The 26,411-nt window shown below is 45.4% G+C and overlaps 1 protein-coding gene across 1 annotated transcript in view; it reads right to left on the reverse strand.

Moving 5' to 3' along the window:
• Nucleotides 1-26,411, reverse strand: part of PRKG1 (protein kinase cGMP-dependent 1) — a 530,384-nt gene that overhangs the window by 502,486 nt on the left and 1,487 nt on the right. The gene's annotated exons all lie outside the window — the stretch shown is intronic.

Raw genomic sequence — 26,411 nt, forward strand, 5'->3', positions numbered from 1 at the left:
GCACTTCTCGTCAGCCAGAGTTTAACCGCTCAGGACACCCCATGCTCAGTGCCCCTTCTGTCTTCACTATTCAACATACGTTCCTCCTCCCGCTGTGTTATCTCAGGGTCATGGTGAAGGGGCGGGAGAGCTCGGCGATTCATCCGTCACCCATCCCACGCACCAAACGGCGTGGGGTTACTGCCTGAGGACAAAAACAACCCAGCCTGATCACACAACAGGGACAACATCCTAACGCTGACAGAACTCTGCAATGTCATTCGATCACTGAATGATCAGCATACACAGGCTACCAAAAGTTTCCCAAACCTCACTTTTCAGAGGCAAGACCCTTACAAAGCCATTGACACAGCCAGAAATCCTACAGCTGCCTGGCACATGCCGTGCGTCACCTTTGTATTGGATTGCTTAGGAAAGGCACTTGGGCAGAATATAGATCTGACCTTACCATGTTACACGGTCCAGGCAATCAGGAACTCAACGGGATGTCAGGACATCTGGGGCCAAATCCCAGCTTTCTGTCTTTGTTTCTGACTTCATCTGCTCCTACTAACCTTCTGCGCGTGAGATCATCTCTTCAATTGTCTTTATGTGGGACCCTAACTAGCAACAACAGCTTCTAGGGGCACGTTTTGGAGTATTCTGGCATCAGTATTCAGCAGTAGGCTGGTAAGAAGTTGTGTTGACCAAAAGCGAGGTTTGTCTTGTGAGTCAGCCTGCAATTCTTCATGGTATACTTTTAAAATGCTATACGTTATAACAGCTAAACTCATCAGCTGTTACCATGCAGTTACATCTTTTGCTCTCTCCAACCTCCGTTGCTTTCCGCAACTTGCTGATTTTTTTAATCACAGTTCTCTGGTTGCAAGAGGTGGGAAGCAAATTATTCAGGAAGGCATGAACAGTAAGAGACTTGTTTCCCTGCCCCCCCCCCAATTATTTTAATTGATAGCAGCTTGTTTCTAGATCCTGATTTTGAAGCTGCTTGATGCCATTTCTCAACTGCTCAGATTTAACAGTAGCAAACCATTTGCCAGCCCCAAGCATTTGCAATTCCGGGCGCTCCCTCTCATCGCCCTTCTGGACCCTGCAGTGTTTCTTATCTCTCCTTGCCAGTAATACACCACTCACCTACCATAATTGCCTTAGTCTGTTGGGCTGATTTATCCAACCTTCAAAACAATTCATTTGTATTTGATATTGGATTAGAAATAAACACATATCCCGCTACCACCGATATGAAAATAACCAGTGCGTTACCATTATTTTATGATGAATGCATCGCGAACAAGTGCACCATCTCTTTATGTAATCAAATTAATTCTTCTGCTTTTTAAAATTTATTATTTGAATGTTTCAGGTATTTGTAACAATAAGCACAAAGCATAGACTTCCAGCCTTTGTTTTACATGACTGGACAACAGACTGGTGTTTCTTAAAGATAAATCTGAGTTGCATTGAAAGTTGTCTTCCTTTTTAGAAACAGAATCACGCTCGAATTTATTCTTAAGTCTTTTTCTGACATCTGCATGTCCTGAGCAACCAGAAAAATTCTACTGAAGCACCAGTATTTTATTTAAGTATCTAGAAATGCTTCTGTCCACAATTCTAGCAATGCTAAACCCTCTCTTGCAGAAACCATTTCCAGAAAAGGTTTGTACTCAAAGTTGATCCCTGTGATCATTTAAGGCTCAGAATAAATGGCTGCGTCCCACAGAGGACCCAGCTTGTTCGGGCACCAAGGAGATATCCATGAATCATCCAGGTACAATCTGCAAACAGAGGCTCACAGCGGGTTTCACGAAGGTTTTACAGCACTCCACTGACTTCTACAGCTATTTCTTATTTATGCTTGGGGAAACTTCATCAGGTTGGGCTCTCTGAGTGTGTAAAAATGTTTATGCTCACAGTTCTCTCTTTGTCAGTGTTTGCTCGAACTGATTGCTCTACTCATCAAAGCATTAGAGGCTAGTGTCTGCCTGATTTCCTAAGCATCGCCAACATCTTTTGACTGACTCCCTTTTTGCGTTGGGTGAATCAGGGGATGGGCAGCACTTTTATTCTCACCTTCGCACAATTTCTGCTTCAAATCAGCAGCTAAACCCCTGGGTAAGGTGCTGGGCTCCCTCCTGGCTCTCACTGCACGGCCGCTACCCCATCTTGGAGGAGGACGTGCAACCGCAGCTGAGGAGCCCAGGGCTGCGGTGCCTTTTCTGACTCCAGCTCCAGCTGGTTTTCCTCTGACCCTGACCACTCTCTGTTGCGTAGTATTAAAACGTGCATTGAAACCTGCTGGGGAAGTTCACCTATGCAACACTTCCCCACCATAAAACATACTGGGAAGGGTCACCTATGCAACTCTTCCCCACCATAAAACACACTGCGAAGGTTCACCCTGCACATCTTTCCCCCCCACCTCCTAATCTTTGATCCTGGTGGGAAACAGGACAGTTTTCACTGCTGGAGAACGACGATACCGACTCATGGGAGCTTCCTCAAACTGAGAAGGAAAAATCTTTTGGAAGTGATGATGCTGCAAAGGCAACATGCACTTTGTGTCTGCTTCTCTGTGCTCTAGAAAGAAAGATGTCTAGGTTGGTATCAACCTTTTATTAGGCTACTTCTCTGCAAGAACTATTTCTATCGAAGCTTTATCGTCTATGCTCTTACTTGAGCGGCTTGGCCCAAACAACAGGGCAATTTCTTCATGCCCTTATTTATGCCATCTGTATACATATACATATGCAATCAGTGTACAAACTCATCTTCAAAGCATCTGACATGCTGTGAAGCGGTCTCGTGTTGTCAGAATAGAAAGGATCGATATTGGTACGCGGCATAAAAACCTGCATTGTGGCAGAGAGGGAGGCAATGTATTTTATACTTCTGTTCCCTGGAACAAGAGCGCAAATTCGCAACCTGCCTCAAAAATCGCCCTGCTCTTTTTCATATGCACAAACGTCAATTCGCTTTTTTAAAAAAAACCTGCTCTTCTTCTTTTTCTTTTCTTGCTTAAAAGCTGTGGCTATCAGCAAAGCAACTGTTTCCAGCTCATGGTTTGGGCATGACGTAGCGTGAAGCGCCATGTGCCACCTCCCTGCGTGGTGGGTGTTTGGCCCCACTCTGTTCCCTTACATGGCCTGCAGCTCTGGCAGGCACAGCATTCTCCACATTCTTCTTTTTTTTCCCCTGCTTTTTTAAATTCTCCTTTCTTCTAGGAGAAGAAAACACAAAACACAAGGAGTAATGCCGCCCTCTACTGCCCTGCTCTCCCAGCTTGAGGTGCACGGTTGCAAGCCTTCACACCAAATACTTGTTGAATCACCACGCACCACAAAAAAACCCCAACGAAACATCAAAAAAAACCCCCAAAACACTCAATAAAAAGGCAATGTAGAAACGAAAATATGCATGCACTAGGAAAAAAAAAGGAGACCTTGGGGGCCAAGAGTGTTGCTCCAACTCAGCTTTAAGTTCCCATCAATATTCATATGTTCTGTTTCTCAGCAAGAGAGATAGGATTAATACTGTAATTTATTTTTTTTTCAAGTCAGCTACTACAACTCTAAAGAAGTGAATATGTGGCATTTTAAGGGGCATATTTCTATAAAAGCGAGCATTTATAAAACCATGGTACTGTCTCTCTATATGTCCCTTAGAGTAGCCAAACTCACAGCCTTCTTCCTTCTTAACATTCGGTTTACTTGATAGGCAAATTATTTCAGAGATATAACAACTCCACCAGCAAGTCCCAGCAGACCAGACATCACATTTTAGGTGGTTTTCTTTACCACACCTGTGTGTGTTCCCCCTAAAGAGACACAAATGATAGATTGATTTGTCAGTCAGTCAGAAAGTTTGAATCAATGATTTGATTCAGTAATAAACATAATAAGGGAGCCTTTAGATCCTTGATTTGCACCAGTTCCTGGCCCTTGGCTCAACACCTGGTACATGCTGCCACTACGAGAACATACAACAGCTCCAAGCACGCACGCATGCAGAAGTCAGGACATGTGAACCTAAAAATCTCTACCTTTTAGTATTAATGACCAATTGAATGACCAATCTGAGTAAGGGAGACATTTCATTTTCAATATATACCCCAATTCCGTATTTAGTCTCATTTCTTTACATTTTAAATTATTGCATTTTCAGGAGTCTGAATCTTTTTGCTTTCCATTTATAGTCCCTTGTAAACTCTCAGAAAAGTCTATTAAATTAAAATAGCTCATAAAAAATTTCTGATACTAATGCCACCATACACATAGACGTATATCACTGAAATTGCAATTAATCCATCACCTCAAAAAAAACCAAAAAACCCCAAAAACTTCCTAAGCTCCTCAGATGTACAAATAAAGTTAAACTCTGCAAGCAAACTCTTATTTAAAAAACATTAATGTAATTTCCAGATGGAATTGGTATTGATTGGGCAGCAGACCAGCAAATGCTGAGCACGGAGGTCTAAATTATGGGGAAAGAATCGATACAGGAACCCCACTGGAATAGAATATTTAAATAGATGGTTTTTTTCCCCTCAAGCTTCCATATATTTTTGTAGGGGACACTCAGGAGATGGGGTAAATAATGTTTTTAAATGGCAAATCAAACCCAAACAGATTAGGAGATTCAGGGAAATACATTTATCCTCAGGCTGAAACGGTAGAGTACCCAATGCTTTGGTGGCAAAGCAAGGTTAGACCAGAGCCTAGCTGAGAATACGTTAAAGCATGTCCCAGCTTACGTTGTAGAGAAAGGTAAAACTTTTTATTAGCCCAGCTAATGATGACAGAAGAAAGAGGCATGATTTTGAGGCTAAGCCACCAAATATATGTGTGATACCTATATGAAACAACCCACAAAATATCTACCAGGAGATGAAGCCGGAGATGCGCACCCTACGTCTGATATGCAGCAGAGCAAAACTCTGCAATCTGTGCTCTTTTGAAGGCATAAACAACAACGGATACACCATAATCATTTCTTGTTCGCAGATTCCTACAGCCTGAGCTGGATTTGAAATCTCAGGGAGTATTAAAGCATCTCCATGGACCTTCGTGCCCAAGGGCAGTGGGAGCTACACCCATCATCTCCACTTTACAACACAACCCTCTGCTCAAATAGTATTCTCACACATACATTGATGGAATGGAGTCCATTTCTCACCTGTTGCTTCTTCTTTTCCTTTAATTAAGAGGCGTTCTTTGCAGTTACCCCAAATAGGCAAATAAAATCTTCATATTGATGCATCCCAGTAAAAAGTTTCACGAAAGCCATTAGAACCGAAGCAGGTTTTGAGACTCCCCATGAAAAATTTGCTTCACCTGGGTAATTCCTTGATGAGAGGGAAAGCTCAGAGCAGAGGTAAATGCCAAGCCTTTCCATTTCATCTTGGGAAACGGGAAAGATTTCTTAAATTGCTCTCTCATTGACCCATTCTAGAAGGATTCTTCCAATTCCATATCAAAATGTATCCATTTAATTCCGTGCTAACTAAGAATTACCTTCACAGCGAAAAGCAATGCTTGTTAACAAAACAGGAGCAGGACAAAACCAGAAAACCTCTGAGAGATTTTCCTTTAGACCCAGTCAGACTTACTGAAATGTCCTTCGAGGAATCAGGATGGCAGATGCCTCCTCATGTAAATAAGGAGTCTTAGACACGTTTTCAGCATGATGTCTTTAGGGAAAATAAAAACCACCCAAAGAGAGAACCAAATCTGAATATATCCACTTATATTGATAAGTGGGAAGAGTCAGAGAGGCTGAATTTCCATATGAAGGCCTACAGTGTAAATCAATTATCTGTCTACAACACCAGTTCCAACTTTCTGGAAAAAAAAGACCTTTTTTCCCGAGGCTAGGCGTTATTCATCCATCCGAGTAATGCAGACAGAGCATTTGGACAATGACCATTTCCCGTCCTAAAATCTCAGTTGACCCTAATTAGTTGAACTCAAAGCTTCAAGCTAATGCAATATTTTTGCTTTGTAACTACTAAATACTTTTTTTCTTTTTACTGGAAAAGCCTTTTACCGGAAAAGCCTTTTACCATCCATTCAGGTTTTACTGCCCGCTGAATGGCAAGTTACATGTTTGCAAAACGTCGTTATCAGGACTTCTTCCATGATGCTAATGGGTTTAAAAAATAGACACTTGGTATTTTCTTCCCTATGTCTCTACCTCTTCAGCAGCACATAGGAAAGAAATGGTAGAAATGTGCAGAGACTGGAGCAGAGCGTCTAGAGGATAACTTCTTGCATTGAAAACTAACAGTTTCCAGAAACATCTTCAAATTCTTGCAGGGAACGTTGATTAAAGCTTTCAAAAAATGCACCTGCTTCCCCCCTGAAGGAAAAAAGGGCCATTTGATCATTCAAACCACATCACTAACCCATATCTTTTAACCACAGCTTCAGTTTATTTCTATTTATTTTTAGCTCATCTCTGTTCCTCAAAAACACAAAGCAGCCTAAAACATGAACTAATTGCAACTCCTGCTAGCTGCAAGGGTTAATTAACGTAATTACTTATTCGTATCCTGGTCAGCCTGCTGAATTCATGTACTATATTTCCAGCTTGAATAATTTAACAGGTATTAATTATTTATACCCTATAGCTCTTTCAAAGGAGTTGTTTGGAGTCAATGTCAGTTATTAGACTCGGCAGACAAAGCCAAGCGCTGCCCCACGAGGGCCAGCTCCATCATCGTGCCTGCTTTATCCCAGGAGTTAGGGAGGGGAAACGGGAAGGGCTGCATTTAGCCACCAAAAAGCATCATGCATTAAATCTCCCTGTGTCCAGCGCTGGATTTACAGATGATGCCAGCGAGTTCAAAGGAAACTGGAAAAAAATGCATCTCTCCGCTAAGCACCTTTTTCTTTTGGCTAGTCAATATAATACATTTTAAGGGGTAAGACTGCAAGTCAGCAGACATCCTTCCCCCCAGAATCTTTGCAACAATTTTCTCTTCCAGTAATCAAAGTGCTGGTTTCTAGCTAGGGAAAGACCATACAGCCACAAAATGGTCATCAGAACATCAAATAAAAGGGGTGAGTCTGTTGAACAACACCCACCCACAGCTGTATGTGTGCCCATCTCACCTGCTGCCCTCTGCAAGCTGCCAAAAAAACCAGAGGATCTCCTCCTGCTAGGAAGAACCTCTCCACCTTCCTCCTCTGCTTCGGTGGGAGCCTCGGTGAAGAAGTGACTCCGTGTCAACCCGGAGGGTGAAGTTATGACCCGTGTGTAAGTAGAAAACAACTAACTAAATGGAGAAATAATGACTAGCGACCAATGACAACGTGGTGGCTGAGGTTGAACTGCTTTTCAGAGCATTAATATCCCCACTGCGGGAGAGGATACTGAGCAGCTGGAGATGGTGTTGAAGAAGGCCAGCAAATACCAGCGAGCTGAAAAAAAAGGTCTTTATCAAGGACGGAAAGGGCTTGATTTGTTTAGCTTACGGGGGGGCGGGGAAAGACTAAGAGAAAATTTAATTGTGTTATACAGACACCATAATGTAGATGAAGTGTTCGGTATTAAATGGCATTTTTGGAGTAGCGGGGAAAGGCATCACAAGAACTGGAAGACAGGTAAATTAAAGTGAAAAATGAGGCACCTATTTTGAACATGAAGGGCAAATAACCACGAGAAAAAACTCCCCGGCCAAGTGGTAGATCACATACATCTCCACCCGCACCTTGAGGTTAGCAGTGCCACCTCGGCCACCTTCTCCTCCGCTCCTTTGGTGAGCTGCGAGGTGCCTATCACAATCCCAGCCAAGCAGATTTATTCTATAAAAGCCCCCTACCAGCCAGCTTTTTTCCTGCACGACCACATTTATTCCCAAATCTTCCCGCTTGCTCTCCAGCGTTGCTGCTATGGAGGACGTTGCAGCCATCCGACGTCCCCTCCATTTACAGCCACTGCAAAAAGAGCTGTGCCGATGGGAAAATATTTTTCACGTCCAAACCACGTGTGCCAACACACAGGAGATGCTTCTCCCCACCTAACAGTTGCTTCTGGGGGTTTGCCAGCTTTCCCCCAGCAATCCTTCCCCAGAGTTTAACTGATAAAAATACCAGTGTCCGAACAGTGCAGCCTTTCAACCTCCCCTGGTCTCGCTGGGCCAGCGCAACCTCTGGTCGCATCTGCGGAGCTCCTCGGAGGGCGGTGTGGTTACCCAGATGTACCCGAGGGCACCGCTGGCTATGTACTTTACCTTATTCAAACCATCTGTTTAAAGATTTCTGGTCTATGAGTCCTTTTACGAGAGCAGAGGGTGGGGACGTGGACCTGAAAGCATTTTTTTCATTCCCGGGAATGCTTGGGGTCTGTGCAGCCCTCCGGCTTCTCCCTCTGCAGCGACCCTCCCTCCATTCCCCGGCAGCTGAAGCATCACGATTTTTGATCGTTTTTAACCACTTCCCAGCATCAAGCTAAGGGTTGTTTGCTGCATTTCGCCTCCTTCACCAGGGTCTCGAGGGATGGGTAACCCAAAGTCAAAGTCTACGAGGCGCAGGTCTGTCATTGCCTTGATCATCAAACGTTTCCCATCATGTGGAAGTTAACGCTGAAATAATCTGCATGTGTTTAATCTCCAGCAACAAAGGACCGCCTGGTAACCTCAGCCGGTGTTTCAAAATGTCCCTGTCCTCTACCACTGCCTGGTGGGCGCCCAGAGCCTTGTGCAGCCTCTCCCCGTCAGTCACCCCTCTGCACACACATGGGGTCAGTCACAGCACCCACGTCACCCAGCCCCTCTCCCCCTCCGCAAGGAAGCGTCACCCCCTCCCCACTGGATTAAATAACCACGGCAGCAAGGGACGTGCTGGAAAACCAGGCATTTCGGGACTGAGATCAACTCTGCGATGTGATTTATGACTAAAGGGAAATAACACGCTATGGTTTTAATATTCAGGATCAGTCTCGGGTAACACTGTTCAGCGGTGTTACATGCCTTATTGGAGCTGTTAAGCCAGTGCTGAGAATACAACCCAGCCTCTGCAGCGACCAAAGAGCGTGGGTAACACCGCTACACCTCATGCTTATGAATATTGCTGCATATAATACAATTTATACATGCTCTTTTCTCCCATGTCTCCCTATGAGTTTGTGGCCAGGAAGGAGGTGGCATAGCAGCCCTCTATTCAACCCCAGCCTTTCATCTGATTTAAATTAATGCTCCGTCCAGACCCAATCCATCCCTGCTTCTCCCGCACAGCGGTACCAAACCGTTTTCTCCTTGTACTACCACCTATTCTGCCAAGCTCAGCTGAGCTAAAAAGCAACGAAAAAAATTAGGAGAGATTAGCTGTGTGAAAAGGCAGAACAAATAACCTGGTTTTAATAGACCGTTTACTATTGGGCCAGGAGTCATTTGGGTTTTCAAGCTCAGACTCGATTTTAAGGTGCATCCAGGAAAGCTATCGATACGGAGAAACACACAGTAACCATTTTTTTCCCTCCTCCCGGTCATTTGAGGCTTTCTGTCCATCTCCTGGCACTAAGCGGTGCCACAAGTCAAACACAACTTCAGTTTTCTCATTTGCTTGCAAAGCCCGATCCTTGTTACACTGGGGCATATTGCAGTTCAAATGCGAAAGGCTCCTGCTTTAGCCACTATTTGCAGCTCAGACTTGGTATTTTTACAACCAGAGATATGCTTCCGAAGCTCTTCGCAATCTGAAATACTTACTGTCCCTTTTCCACACATACTTCTGGTCACGGGGATTTTTTAATCTAGGCTTTTTGCTCTCCCCTTCCAGTTTGTCAGTTGGGGCCACGCAATAAGCGGGAAGGGGTGTTACAAATTCATGAGGCCAGTAGCTGCAAATCTCCAAGCCCACAAATAACATCCACGTGAACACATGCCATTTAATTACCTGCTAAAATAGCACGTATGCTTCGCGGTCTGCAAACACCCTCCCTTTCACTTAGCATCTCCCGTCAGTGATGGGACACTGGGTCCTTTCCTGCGGTGCCGTACACCATCGTTCTCCAGCCAAACCAGTACCTTCACCTCCTCTCTGCTGGGGAAGGCAACGTGAGTCCATGGGAAACATGGCCGGTGTTCACCTCCACCAAACAACATGTCACATAAGCTGTCCTGAATTTCTTCTTCTTGTCCTACTGCTTCTCCAAAGGCAAATCCACCAGAGCCTCCCAGCTGGAATCAGTGGTACTTCCTCCACACAGCACTTGATCTTATTTCGGAGATGCCAACGATGCAAGTCCCAGACGAATCTGCATCATTTCTCATTTCAAGAATTTTACTTGGGTGCTCTTAAATGAGAAGCGCACTTAAAAAGAAAAACCTGTGTTTAACCTCCTGGACACTTTTATCAGATAAAGATCAGTAAACTGTCACTCATTTTAGTGTACCAGGCCTGCTTTATCACGCTGATAAACACAGTAATTACTTTATGCTGAATACATCTTTGAATGTGTATGAGCAAAAACTCTATTTGTAAAGGCAAAAATGAAAGACCACCTAAAGGCCTTAAAGATCAGCCAGTAATAGGATGACATTTCACTTCTTCGGGAACATTTGTCCGTAATGAAAGCAACGTCTAAGCACATGAAATTGGGTCATAATTATCCCATTATCATTGCGTGGGTCTGAAGGCTAGACCAAGGTAATGTCAGCGGAAAATGTTTCCTCCACACCAGGAAATCATTACCTCAATAGTTTCATTAGCGGAGTATTAAGCTCAAGCAGCTTCTCCTGCGAACAGGCACTCGGACAACAGAAACAGCCTGAAACAGCGTCTCAGCTGTTCCCTCAAAGCCTGTTACTGAAAACCGCCTCTCACGGCACAGGCTGGGGAGAGAAATGCTTGTGATGGGACCAAGAGAGAGAAGACGAGCAGAAGAAATCACGTGGGCTCAAAGCCATCCTCATGTTCTCAGCGTGGCAGCTGCAAATACAAACACCTCAAGACCTATAGAGCATGTGCTAGTATATGCAGGAGCTATATATTTTATATAATGGGTTAGCATGTAGGGGAGCTATACAGGATACACCAGCAGTAGCCCCATCTCTAGAGCAATGAAGACATCTTCATCCACCCTGAGTCCACCTGTTGCAAGAGAGCTGTGGGTTCTGATGGTCTCCAGGTGCTCCACGCACCTTAGCCTAAGAAGAAAAGTGCTAAAATAAAAGGACAGAGAAAGGAGGGCTTCTGTAGAATAAAATGGGAGTGTTAGCAGGGCTTTGCCGAGCTACCACAGGCTGGAGAGAAAAGTCTCCTGCCCATCAACAGCCCAGCCTCGCTATAAAGACTGGAACTGCTCAAATTCCACTTAATTCACGTTTATTGAAGGGGCAGGGCAAGTTGCAAAATTGGGATGGTAAACTCAATGGTCATGGCTTCCTAAGGAAGGCATTATCTCATTATTGGGCAAGTCCCTAGATAAAAAATGATCTTATGGGTCAACACCTTCACAGATAAAACAGAGAGTGGGACATGTGCTACGGGCAGACAAAATATTGGAAAACCGAGTGGAGCAGGTCTTTACACGCTGATTTTTCAAATTTTCCAAAAAAAAGCAGGCCAAAGATCATCATCTCCTCTGATGATCTTCATCAACTTTTGAAATACTGAGAAAAACCATCTCGGAGGGCCAGAGGAAAGCAAGCGCTCCACAAAAATTCTTAGCAGGTAAATGGAATCGCACAGATAATTGTGTCAGCTTGACATCGATCCTGGCCATCCTTTGGGATGTGCGATTCTCAATTTAATTGCTGAAGAAATTAAGGCAATATAACGCATACCAATCTATGTGGCTCTGTGGAAAACAGACGTCATGAAATGAACTTAGCAAGTTTTATTAAACCGCCTGCAAATTGGGTTGAAAAAGCATTCGCAGCGATGTAACGTAATTAGGCTGCTGTAAACTGGCTGGCTTACAAACTTGAGCTCGTTGAGCATGTCTCCAGCTCCAGGGTTTTTTATCTCAGCAGAGGGGAGGGTAAAAGCAATGAGCTGCCATCAGAAAAGGGCTCCGGAGAAGCGTGAGAACGGACGGCTAATCCGGCGAGCAGCGAGGGCAGGATTTAACAGCAGGACCGTGAAGTTAGACGAGTTCAGGCTTGAAATGTGGAACAAATATTTAAGGCAGACCAATTAGGGCAATTAATCTTTTCAACAGTTTGCAAGGGACCGTGGTGTTTCCTCAGTCACCGGCAAATTTTTAAGCCACAATTAAATATATATTTTTTTTTTTTTTTTAAGGACAGAAATACGCTAGTGAAAACAAAACCTCCGAAAAGGCTAATGGCCCATCTCCTGCAAATCAGGCTAGATGAGCACAGCTGGCCTCACTGACCTTATAAGATACCCACTTATGAAAACTAAAGCAATCTTCATTCATCCTTTTGCCATCCAACATCTTTCGGGCATGCTAGAAGGGCTGAAAAGTGGATAAAAATGTAATCATAAAGCCTCTTTCTCTAAATCAAGGTTACGCACTGAATTTACAAACGCTGTCAGCACAACATCCTGCAGACTTTTCAGGCCGGAAACGCGGGCAGAATACAGATGTACGGACTTTATCAGCTCCGTATTATGCCTCACAATGTGAAAATGATTGCATGATGAGTAAATCCAACACCCACGCAAATAACTGCTGCTTCCAGTTCCTAATGAATCACAGAGCCAGAACGGGGTCAGAAGAATAGTCGTGGGGAAAAAAAACAAAACCAAAACCACCCCTCAAATGGACGGTTTCACATGCTTGCTTGGGCAAGAGCTATCAAAGAAACACTAGCTGGGGAGATTAATGACATAATTTCAGCAGGCAACTAACTGATATATTCACGTGAATTTTTTCCCCTGTATTCCCACGTTTTATTTAAAGCCAGTTGATTTTTAGCTACTTAACATTTAGCAACAGAGCGAAAGAGAAGAAACCTTCCCAATACAGAAGTCAACCAACACAATGTGAAAGATGGAAATCAGTCGGACCTGCTCTCTGGTATCGGAGTAGCAACTACAAGTTATAGGTCAGCCCAGTCAAAAAGGTGCCAGAGTTGATAATGAGCTGCAGCAGAAGGAGCTGGGTGAGAGAGACCCATTCAACATCTTCCGGATGCAAAGAGTCTCTGCAATGAGCTGGTTATCTTCCCTGATCCTTTCGGATTGATTTTACTGCACAGACATTAATCAAGCACCAAAATTTCCATGAAAGTGGCCTCCAGTTGACCCGTGACACCATTTCCACTTCCCTTTCCCACGCATTTTTGTTCTTCTGCTCACAAACATATGGTTTTATGGAGTAAGAAATTTCATATCTGTAATCCCTGCACCAACTCAACCCATTTTTTCCCCAGCATCTTGCCCCAGCAGAATGAGCTTCTGGTTGAAGCCGCCACAAGCGATCTCCCATCAAAAGATAAAACATTCACTTGGAAATTATTTTTTGTTTTTAACCGATTATTTTAATGCCATAGAGACGAGGGACAAATTTCAATTTTGCTTCAACTCTCTCTGCTCTAGCGGGGTTGTGTTATGCAGGGAAGGGAAGATGCAAAACATCAGGGTTTCTGTGAGGGAGACCAATTGCTCTGGTCTGTGTTTCCAAAAAGGCAATCCAGTCCTTTCCCAGAATCAGGCATCTGATAATAAAACTGCAGATCAAAGCAAGAAACGTGGCCCTGGTAGGGGCAGCCTGACTGCCAAAACACCATGTTAAAGCCCCAGCCATATATTATGCGATGAAAGGGAACATACAGATTTCACCCTGTATCTTGACACAAATTTCGTAAAGCAGGGGTGGGAACAAACAACCTTTTATGCTGCTTTGATACTTCTAAATTTTGTTAAAAAATATTCAATAGTCCTTTTCTGAGCTACAGAGGCAGCTTAAGCCAGAAATAAAGTTGCTGAGAGAATGGACGGTGTATCGTCTACCCAGCCGTTCACACAACCTGCTCCCCGAAGAAGCGACTCCTCGCTGTGCTGGGGCGTGAGCTGTGTCAGGGTACACATCTCACCTCCGCGGAGCCCGAACAGCAAGCCGGAGCCTTTCTTCTGGGCTTATAAGGGAACAGATGTTGCCTCCCGGATGTCCAAACCCAAGGAGAACAGGGCATCAGAAATGACTTGGAAAGATTTGAAGCAGATGGTGATTTTAAGGTTACTGTGAAACCCCACTCTATGCGCTGTTGCTAGCAGAAGGAAACACAAAAAGGATGCAAAATGGGGCAAACGCAGCTTTCCCAGCTGGGGGGAATGCTCTGTTTTCGAGCAATGGCCAGAAATGCGGATGGTACCTCAGGTCTCCTCCTGACCCTGCTACTAGCCAGTACACCCACCCTGGGTAAGTTGTTCACATTGCCCATCTGCAAAATGGGGACAAGGAAACTCACTTCCAAAGGAAAGCACTTTTAAACCTACTGGTAAAAAACACTCTAACGCTTGTGGTGCTGTTCTATGAAAATTTTCCCTATAGAAGCTGATCTTGGGACTTTTTTCCCCCCTCCATTCAGACTGAAGCAGCATCAGAACCGCCCAGGAAGACTTTGTGAAAAGGGTGAACCTAATCCCCACCGTACCCCCAGTCAAATACCGGCCTCCAGCTGAGTGCCGCATCCCCATCCATCATATCACCTAGTAAAATGAAAGATTTAATCTGAAATGGAAATGTCTAGCTGTGCTGCATCAACAAACAGCCTTTTTTGTCCTTATTTACAGTCTGAGCCTCATCCTTGTTTCAGTTCCTTTGTGACACTAACACGTTATTTTTTAATAAGCTGATGCTTTCCCATTTACTAAAAGAAACAAGTCGTCTTGCCTGTTTACCAAGTCGTTAAGCCACTGCCCTGTGTATATACGATTATTGACCCTCACCATACTGAATCCAATCATTGTACTCATATTTATTCCCCCATCCTCTTCCATTAGCCGCACGCGTGGCTGCTGTGCCCCATCGCTGCCGCTGCTTTCCCTTTGCACAAGCTCTACGGCTCTCTCTTCACACCCATCCTCCTGGAGGCTCCTTTTAGGGGTCTGGTGATCCTCCGTAACCTGGTGCTATTGCACTTCTCTGAGTTTTTGCTGGTTGCAAAGATAAATTCAATGGTCTAAAAGCAGATGCAGCAAAAAGGAATGAGCAATTCCTCCAAGACGGTAGCATCTTCCATCCTGCTCCTCGTTGTGGTGGCAACGTTCACATAAATCATACCTGGTTAAGCAAACACGATGTACCCCAGCATCATAAAACATGTTTTTTCCCCATTTTCACTGAGCTTAATTGTTCCTTCTTCCTTCTTTTCTACACCAAATTGAGTGATGGTTAGTTGCCATCGGCCACACTCAGACTTCTCATTTCTTCAAGCGCTCGTTGTTTGTCCCATATCTCCAGAGGGACAAAATGTGCATTACCACCAAGATTCCCTGCATTTGGCATCAAAATGTTAATACTGTTGTGCTGCATTAAAAACAGGGCATTTTTCCACTATTTGCCCCCAACTACACAGTAAATACACAGCCTACGGGGAGAAACCCCCTTGCTGGAAAACCGAATTTCATAACCTAAGAGCCATTCAAGCTGCACGGGCCGAGCAAGCAGGCAAGTCAAATCCAGCAGAAAGCTGGTTATTCCTGCGAGCTTTTTCAGGGGCTTCAACATGGGCTTGTGAATAAAACTCCTTAATTGCACGTTACAGTATCTGGGATTGAATACCAGGTTGCAAAGAAGGGCTCTCCTGATCTCCTCCTGCTCCTTGCTAGTAGGTGAGTGCCACGGCAAAGGAAAACACAGTTCTGCCAGGTAAATATTGAGTCCCAGGTGAGACACTTAAACCAGGAGATACTTATTTTGAGAAGATAACTACCCCATTATCCTCTTCTAAACAACTTTATTCTATCAGTGATTGCAAAACAACAAAGGAAAAATCTCATGTTATTACTTAACACCCAGTTCTGGTCTTGAAAGGAACAAGAATTGAGATGAGCGTGTTAGAAAACTGCTTGTGTCTACGGAATGCGTTTCTCTAGATAAATCTTGCCCAGTATTATTTTTACAGAAACAAAAATAAAATTAACTTTTTCTTCTCCCCCCCCCCCCAGTCCTAAGATTTTTTCCCCAGCCTTCCAAAGTAATTTGGCATTTGAAGAATGGGAAATAAATATCTTTTTTAGGAAAATTTAAAATTGTCTTTGGATAATTACAGGATGACTGCTACTTTCTTAATAAAAGACAATGGGACAATAACAAAAGGCAAAGAAAAAGGAAAATACATGGCCATTTGCTTGCTTTCAAATGCCCATTTTCTGGCCAGCCATCTTCACAGAAGTTCTCCTTTGGGTGTCACAATGCCTGGCTGCCCATGGCTTCCACTTGGGTCAGCAGAGCAAGGCTTTCAAGCTTTGTCTCTAGCCAAAAATGAGACTGATTTCAGCTCTGACTCACTGAGATAGCTCATTATTTTTCTAACCGGAGGCTGAGCCACACCAAGCGAGCAGCACCCCCACAATACAGGTGTACTGAGTTTGCTGAGTACTGAGCCTCTTACTGAAAAAGCCAAACTGCCATGCTTCCCTCGGCTCTAATTCCATTTCCTATTTAAAAAAAAAAAAAAAATCAAAACAAAACAAAAAACCCACTTCTCGTTGCCCTCTGATGATCATCTAAAAACGGCCAAGCTGTCATCTGCAACAATGTGTAAATACTGCTCTTCATCCACCTCCTTGGTCCTTCTCTATGACACTGGTGGAGCTCCCAGTGGCAGAGGCTCCTGCACTGCAAGGTTTAAAAGAGCCCACAGCAAGGTGAAGCATCCCAGTGCCCACTCCACACTGGAGACAGGAAGCCTGTAGATACAGCCCATGCTGAAAGCACTCCAGGTTACCCCAAACCAGCATCTTCTCCCTTCGTTGCAGTAAAGCAGCCCAGATTTTGCACACAGAGATGAAGCTGTTGGACTGAAATGCCCAGGTTGCTTCTGCTTTCTTCATACTTGGGTGGTCCCCGGTATGGACAACTTCAGGGCTGCACCAGGGGACGCTTTCATTAAATGAATGTGGATGGGTTGGAGACATCCCACATTTCTGGATGCCAAGGTACGGTTCATCAAGGAGAGCTCATCCCACTTGCCCATGCTTATCACCTTCCACCCGTCTTACACACATTTAACGAATCACCTCATTTTTCTTAATTTTCATGTGGCCAGGCCATATGAGCACTCGGGGTGTCCGGGCAGGGAAACTGAGGCAGAGGGGGGTGCTGCAACCCACCTTCCACGGCATCCTTGATGTGGTCAGCACAGCCTCACGTGGTGCTGTTGTGATGGGGAGAGGAACAACATACCCAACACCACCCAGGTGTGAGACCTGACTTTGAGGTAAGGCAAGACAAGGAAATCCCCTTAAATAATAAAATCCTCACTCTAATCTTCAATGACATGCTTGATGCCTTGACCACGCATTGTATTAGTCGCCCAGGAGCTCTGCCATGTTCTTTATCTGCGGTTTTCTTCTCACAGTCATCTTCTCAGACACCACTGCCCTCCAGTGATAAGTGCTGGGAGATGAAAAGCAAAAATGCCTCGGAGTACCCTTGGAGACACGGAATTGTTGTTGCCAACATTTTCCCCTGTGTCTGCCAGACTAACGCAACTTCCCAGTTATTTTACCAAAAATACCCTCTGCCACGCTGCAGCCTGCGTTTCCTTCTGCCCGTGACTGCAGTAACGATCCCAACCCCGCTGGGAGCCGCTTCCCTCCGGCTGCAAAAATTAAAGGCTTTCTTGCCACCGAGCCGTATTAAAAGGCCGTCACAGCCCCCCAAGTGCCGGGCACGTTCCTATAGACAGGGGACAAAACTGCCTTCTAATGACTGCAGTGGAAATTTGTAAAGCGGAGTTACCCGGCCAAGCCTCTCGAGAGCTGTTTGCTCCTTCGCAGCTTTTCACAGGGCCGCTGTTCCAAATTACTTTGGATCTAACTTTTCCGTGCTTGCTGTATTTCCACAAGAGTCTTCCCAGTGCACAGATTTCTTTCCTTTCAGCTTTCAAGAAAACCACGGACTCGAGCAAGTCCGTGGCCTCACCGGCCTCATCCTAAGCCTAATATCTCTCCTCGCATCTTTCTCTGCGCCATAGTGGCTTCTGACATGCCTTCGAACCATTAAGAACAGCCCAGCTGGAAGCCACCCTTCAGGATCCATTTCTTAAGGGAGCCCTTCCCGCTACACCCGCTGCTTCCAGTTATTAAAGTTGCGTTTTGGCTTAACAGTTATGCCAAAGACATCTACCGTACACCCAAATTTTGGCACGTGCGTCAAGCCACGCCGAGGATTTGGGCACATTTGTTTGGGATCTCAGCACATCAGTTGCTTGAGAAATTATCCCCAGTTATCCTCCCCCCTTTCACGCACAGCGGGGTAAATAATGGGGAGCATGGCCAATCCTCAGCATACAAAGCATTAAAGAGTTTAAAGAAATTAAATACCAACAATGTTGCACACAGACACACAAACAGAACGTGGAATTACAAGATTTAGGACCTGATCCCTTATTACAAACAACTCAACAGAATTTATTTTCGTTTCAAATGGAATTCATGCACCGATTGGTCATTTAAAATCCTGGTGGTGGTTTTTATCTTGGAGGATTTTACAGAAACTGCCAGCAAAGAGCAAAATGCAAATGGCAATAACTCAAAATTCCCATCCGGTTGCGCTCACTGGGATCAATCACAGCCCCACACTGTACTCCGTTACTGCAAACCATGCGCCAGAAAACCCAAATATTAAGATACTGATGTCCTGAACCTGTTTCCCACTTGCACAGTTACCTTCTGGGCCTTTTATGTTAATTAATACTTTGTTTTCTACCAATGCCCCTATATGTTGGTTGAATGTTACAGTCACGCTGTCAGCCTGTAGTTAATTCACTGCCACAAGGATGTCGCAGAGGTATGGTTTTACCCCATTCTACGTACCAATAAGTCTCCAAACTACAAATGCACCAAGTAAAACCAATGCCAAAGGAGCACAAAATAAAACCGATTTGAGTCAAACGGGAGGCAAAACTTTTTTTTACTCTTAGTTGTATCTTCAGCTTGTATTTTTCTACCTTCTCTAACCCAAATCGTACATCACCGCAGGTCAGGAAGACTTTAATGTCACTTTTGCCTGTTGCTGTACCAGGGTGTGCCATCCGTAACACGCCTCTATTAAAGCTTCACTTGATATATTCTCCCCATAAAATGCAGAAAGGTTCCCAAGCCCTAGAGAGAGCAGGCAGTCCTGCTCCAGTGTGTATAACAGGACGCGATGCTCCTTACATCTTTAACGGATGATTTTAATGGACCCTCGCTCTGTCAGAGATACAGCTGCCTCTCTCGGGAGGGGAAATGCAACACGAAGCTGCTTCACCACGTCCTTCACGGCTCATCGTCTTTCAGGAACGCCATCGGCCGTATTTTAGGACTAGATGTGATTTCCTGTTCTAATTGACATTTAACGAAATGAAAAGTTATACCTGCTCTGTTGCACTGGCATCAAATGCGTTGGAGTGCAGTGCAAAACACCCCCCCAAAACCAACGGGTGTCTGTATCAGCTACGTTCAACAGCAGAGAGGGATTCAAACGAGCGGTCTTATTTAGCCTGACGCGGTTCAAATCCATTCATTTGTGCTACAGCAAAACGTTTTTCCCTTGACACAAGTTTTCAGGGATTAATTCAAACTTCTGCCTGAGAAGAGAGGAAGCCATTTGATAATGAAGCAGACCTCATTAATCTAACCGTCCACCAAGAAGCTGAAGGTGGTGGAGGCAGCAGACCTACGTGTCACTCGAGCCTGTGCTGAATCCAGGATTGTCCCTCCCTGGTTGACCCTCTTGCCACGAGGTCTGGGTACAGCCACTGCCACCTTCCTGGCAGATCTGATCTCAAAGAGCTCATCACTCAGGAGCACAAAGCCACCAGCATCTCAGAAACCCCAGAAAGATTTCTTTTGGAGCTTCGCTGGTCCGCTCCCAGCATGGCCAGCACCACAGCTGCAGCGGGTTGCTCAGGGCCACGTCCAGGCGAGTCGGGGCAGTCCCCAAGGATGGAGAGCCCACAAGCATCAGCGGGACAGATTTAGGCACCAACTCACGAAGTCCTTTTCTTACTCGGGTACGTGACCACCACCTGCGCTTTCCACCTCTCAAGAGGACACAGCCAAGAGATTTGGTGGCACTACTGGAGAGGTTGTTCCCCCTCTCTCATAGTATTTTCCACAAAGCTTGGGCTTTGCCCCACATGTGAATTTGATCCGAAAATACAAGCATCGCCATTTGTGCCTGCCGATCCCGCCGGTTGGGTCCAGAGCATCCCAGCTCCTGCAACCGCACACGCGGTCTGGAGCTCAGCTTCCCTCCGTCTGGCTTTTTTAGCATCTCCTTCGTGTGCACATGCCTCACGTGCGACTACAGGGTTTTATTACTAATGGAACAAATACACTCAAAGAACATCCATGAGCAAAATGTAGAAAAGCCCTATAAAAAAACCCAGAAAAGCAGTCCTCATCTTTTCCAGCCAGGAGGTCACAGCGGAGGGTAAAGCTCTCTAAGAAGCCCCTTGCCAAGCTCTGTTAGATATTTTCCAGGATCTGCATCAACTCTGCAGGCAACCAAGTGGATATCTTGGGAAGGGTTTTTTTCCCCCTGAAGTTTCTCATTAGTAAAGCTGCAAAGAGGGACTCACAGTCTTATTTTAGTCCTTTCTATCTTATTTTACTTCAATACACTTCACCGCCTGGGGGATTTTTGCTCGAGAATTACCTTTTCCATGGTACAGTTCTGACAAAAAAAAATGACACTTGCTGTGACTAAAAAGCAGCCAAATAGAGAGCGACTGTGGCCAAGCAGTTTACAATACCATATATGCCCACGTCGACATGCTGCTTTTAAAAATGCAGCGGCAACAGAGACACACGACCCTTTTCCTTCTCCAAACCAAGCAATGTCCACAAGCTGCTGTGGAAAAATAACGTGTTTGCTAGATCTCGTCTCCCTTTTATATTTTTGCAAAACGAACTCGCATCAAAGAATCCGAGAGAGGAAAGCAGTTTATCGTGACCTCGGCCTGGGAGCGCAGCTATAGGTTTATAACTTATATATGTAATCACATTTTCAGGGATTCATAACCGAAGCAGGCAAGCTCCGGGCGGGCGGAAGGTGGGTTACATGGTAATCTGGCAGCTGCCTGAAAATCTCTCTGCCGATGGTTCAGTCCCCCCAAGGGAGGCACCAAAAGCCTCATGACTTGAGGCATTTAAAAATAGGCAGAAGGAAGAATTTGCGATGACGCCGCTGGGAATGGCTCTGAGTCAGCCAGGGCCCGATCCTCCCCGTGGGGACCACGCCATCACCCCCCCCTGCACAGCACGGTGTCGGTACGAGGGTGCTGAGACCCAGCGGGTGACGCACCGACCCTTAGCCATGATGCCGTCAGGCTTGGGACGTCGCGTCACCGTGTCATAGGCTTCCCTCGGTGCAAAACCGAGCAATAAATAGTGACACCATCTCAAGTTTTCATTAAAAAACACCTGGAAAATTTTTCTGCCATCTTGGTTGTCCTTTTTCACGAGAGATCATATAAAATAATCTACTCTTTTTTTTTTATTTTATATATAGCTCAATATACATTTGATATTATTTTTGCAGGAGGTGGAAGGCAATGCACAATTTAGCTGCTTTTGATGCGCTGTCGTAGAGGTGACGCCATTCTGCTCGTGACAAAGCGCCAAACTGATAGGATGGAAAAGGCAGCGTCAGTCACCAGGGCTGCTGGTGACAGACAGCCAGACAGACGCCAAGCCCGCACCCGGCAGAGAGGTGCCATCCGATGCCCTTGGGGAGCGCGATTTCCCCACTCTGTGGCTCGCTTTTCAGGTCTCCCGTGAGCAGAAGGGAAGCAATGCCCAGGGGGAGGGGGAGCGGTAACTTCAGCCCATTAAAAATGAAAAGAAGGGAAATGGTTTCGATTGATTAACCATAAACGTTTGCTTCTCTCTCTCTCTGTAAAACCCTTCCGCTTATTTTACTGACCTTGCATCTCTCGAGGGATCTGATGACCCGTGCTGTACCTCTTCTTACGGCATGCAGCAACCCGCTTGTCTCCAAACTTCACTCGATATCCTTCACCGCTTCGTGCCACGGACTAAGTTGCTCCGTCCAAATAATTAGAGAGGAGATTGACCAAACAAAGAGTCCGGCTCCCATTTCACTCCCTCCCTTTGCAATGTTTTCCGGCTATCCTCAAGTTAAATAACACCTGGTCAAACTTCCCTCCTTTGTATTTTCCTCTCTCTTTGGGCCAGGGATGCGCACTGACACTACAAGCAACGAAAGCAGCCCTAATTCTTCCTATGCTGGTATTATTTAATCTGATAAAATCCTTACGATCTTCACCGTCAATCACCCAGGGATGAAGCATCCAAGGAATGTGCTGTCACAGCACACTGGGAGCAGATCGGTGATGGGTAAATGAGGGAAGAGAGGCGTTTTTAGGGTAGTAATTAATGTCAAAATTACTGCTGTCCCCTGTACCCTTTGGGAAGTGATGCCGATTCTTACAGAGTTATTGCCAAAGAGAAATAGCAGACACAGAGAGAACTCATAGATAGCAAAAACCACCTGTTTAAACTATTTAAGCATAGCTGCTTAGCAGCATAAAATATTAGACGATCTTTGGTCCCAAATGGTCCCTTTCTTTAGCTTAAAGGCTGTCCTTAACGCAACTGAAGCGTTACCCCTTTGCAGCAGGTTACGCGTTTGTCCCCGATAGTCAAAAAATAAGACAAACGCTCATTTTCCAGCCTCCCGAGGCCTCGAGGGACGGTGGTTACAGGTACCGGGGAAGCAGTTGGGTTGTTTTTCACATGGAGGCCGAATGCAGGATCGATATTGCTTTAGCGGCTGGCAGATGATGAGATCATGTCTAAATTAACGCAACTCAGCCGCCCGGCGGGGAGCCGAGTTCCCAGAAAGAGGGCTAGGGGAGGAAGGGCACAGCCCCAGCCGCCCTAGGGAGGGAGGAACTCTCTCTTGCCGAGCTCGGGGTGGTTGGAGGATGGGTGAAGCCGTCAACAGACCAGATCCAGGGGCGGTGGAGACAGCTACAGCGGACAAACTGTAAGCCAAAACTGTGTTAAGGGGGAGGGAGAAGCAATGGAGAAACACAGGGTTGTGCAGGAGGTGCTTTTGCTTTAGGCTGGAGCAACCCAAGCAGCCTAGTCCAGCTTTGAAGATGACCTTGCCTTGCGTTTTGGACTAGAGACCTCCCACATTGCCCAATTTTTTACCCTCTGCGTGGTCAGTCCTGGCCTGAGCCGTACCCGAAGCTGAAACCACCATATACCCCAATACTGCACCTTAAACGTTAGAACCCACTGCCATCTTGTGGCAAATGCTTCCCAAAAAGAAAGTAAAAGAGGGGAAAACCCTTTAAAAAGTTGCAGACAAAGTTAGCTGGTATAGCAAGCAAGGATGGGCAAGGAATTGGGAGCAGGGTTATGAAACTCGTTGCTTCGCTTGAAAAATGATGCTGAGACAGAATCTATAGCACCGTGCCAGAGCCAAATTAATGCGGAAAAAACAGAGACGGGATGACCCAAACCAAATTTGCAAAGTTGAGGATATGATCGCACGCATAAAGTATAGTTCCCTGTACAGCCATGACTACCTTTTGGTCGTGGCTCTGGTACATCAATACCGGCAAAGATTTAGTTGCTGTTTCAAAAAGTTTAACAGTTTTCAAAGTAATTTAGCATCGCTTTGGTTCGAATAAGGCTTGTCGACCCCAATAAGGAGGATTAAGCTGGAATTAGATGCTGCACCTCTGAATGAAAGAGCGCAGCTGCTGGAATTTGCCGAGAAGATGATTTAAAAGATGGGGATTATGGCTCACGTCGATCATTCACGTAGCATGAAGCATCTTCAGATGCTGAAAACCCACAGATTAGCACCCCTTGGGTTTTCAAAAAGCACCTCACGGCAGGAACGAGGCCGTTTCGAAAATCCCCCCAGTCCTTATCCGGCTGTTAGTCCTAGCCAAGTGCTCCGAGTGCACCTCGGCATTTACTTTTTGCATCGTTTATCATTTCCAGCGCTCGCCCCGTGGCAAAGCCTTTGCTTAGCAACTGGGGATCACTTCCTTGGAACCGCTTTCCGAGGCATCAGCAAAGTGCCTCGATTGCTGTATCATCCAGCCACGCCGCGGATGGCTTTTAATGTGCTAGGAAAAAAACACCTACAAATGGGTTTTCCTTCATTATATCGCACTAAGCAACTGCCAGCTGCTGTATCAGACGGCATCGAATCCGTCCATGATCCAAAACACTTACCAGGTTTAGGTACGAGTGAATAAAAAACTCACTGAGCAAACATAAATTAATGAATCATTTACGAGAAGCGCGTCTCTTTCCTCAACACGAAGCAGGAACTGATCAAGAAAATGACAGGGAAGAATCATATTTTGAAAAACAGACATAGAAAGCGGTGGTGTCTTCGCTATTTGGAAAGAAAGTTTGATTTATATCAGAATTAGCTCCATACACCTGATCATCTACGCAGAAATGCTTTCTTCCATTAAAACCCCTGCAACTTAAATCATTGGAAGGAATAACAGCATAAAAACGTATTTCCAGACAAAAGATAACGGGTCTTCAATAACTTTCAGTTTTCACAGCCCTTTATTTGGATCTTTGCAAGTCTTTACAACTCTGACCCTGCTACACTTACAGGGATGGGTTACAAGAGGCACAACATATTGCGGGAGACAAACTCTATTTACTGCTTTCAGATGGGATTTAACTACTTTTTGAGTTTCTATCGTCCCGTTTACTCATTTCAACTTCTTCAGAGTTTTAAATGTCGGTGTACAGTACAGACAATACATAAAATTTACACTGTTGATAGATACATCTTCGTCTGTCTTCAGAGATGAAAAAGCATCTGAAGGTCGATCCCAGACCCCGATAAAAACATTTCTACCGGCATTAATTTGAAATCAATGCACAAAACAGATGGGTCTAAACATCATATTGGGGGCTTTATGGCGTGGAAGTTGTCTCTGGGTTTTAGAAAAGAGGTATTACCCATCTCCAACCTCTCAGGGACCTGAAGGCTCGTGGGACACCCAGTTTAGATGATGCTATCAGCTGTTGTCGCTAAAACACAGGCAGGAGACTGTTATAGGTCTGTAAGTTAGCCCCATAAATAAATTAGCCAAAATGCTGTCAGCAGTTTTTAGAGGAGAAAGCCAGAGAAACCCACAGAGACATTAAAGGGAGCTGGCACCAGCCAGACCCACTTATACCTCCGGTCGGCATCGAAAACTGGGAAACATCGTCATCCTCTTGGCAGAGACCAACTGCAGTGAAGCCCTTTACCCCCGGCACCCAGGAGCCATAGCAGCAACCTGGAACCACATCAACGGGCCAGACACCACCCGCGAAAACACGCATTTATTGAACCCACTGGTGGGTATTAATTTGGGGGCAATAAAAGAAAAAAGGGCAGGTTGCAGCATGTTCGGTGCACTGTGCAGCTGCCCATCACTCTTCCAGCAATGAGATGGGAGAAGAATTAAGCAGACCCTAATTAAAAACCCAGAGCAATCCCAAACTGGCTTGGCTACCATCGTCATGGCTACCATGAGCCAGGCCAAGGCATGGGAAGATGCCAGGGGGGATGAAGTGCCAGCCTGGAAGGTGATGGGAAATGCCTGCAGGCCTCACTGAGAGTTTTTCCTGCACACTGAAACAACATTTCTGGGTGACGGGAACAACTTAGGACGGGGCAAACGCCCTTCACAACATCACACAGATGCAGAGTTTTCTGGCACTGGCCCGCCAGCCCAAACTGGGAACAGCAGAGGAGAGTCTCAGGGGAGGATTAAACCTCTCTGGAGCCCTGTGCGGGTTTAATACCTCCTAAATGAGTTATTAAATACAGGTGGGCATTGAGGTGTCTGCCAATACCACAGGTGCTGGGTCACTGTCACCTTCCCCTGTGGCTGTTGAGGCTCGGAATGATCCCAGCCTTCAAAAAAAAGCAACAGCCCAGGAAAAAAGTTGGACACGGCCTCCGCTTCAGGCAGGGGGCGCGAAGGGATGTGTTAACCTGGGGAAGGACAAACTGACACATTCCGCTTGTGTGACCGGTGGTCACACACCCCCCTGAGCGTAGCGGTTTGTTTTATTAAACCACCCCATACAGTCAGCAAAAAAGAATAATTAAAAAAAAAACAACTAAAGCCAAGTGCTCCTCGTTTATCTTTAAATGAGTAATAGTCTTGTTAAAGAAGGTCAAGTGAATAGCTGCAGAGGAAAGGGCAGGAGTTTGGTCTAGGTGATGGCAAGGTACATTTTGTGAGGAGACAGAGAAGAGCGCTGTGGATCCGCGCT

The sequence above is a fragment of the Chroicocephalus ridibundus genome, chromosome 6 (genome assembly GCF_963924245.1).
Source record: "Chroicocephalus ridibundus chromosome 6, bChrRid1.1, whole genome shotgun sequence".
In the NCBI taxonomy this organism is placed as follows: domain Eukaryota; kingdom Metazoa; phylum Chordata; class Aves; order Charadriiformes; family Laridae; genus Chroicocephalus; species Chroicocephalus ridibundus.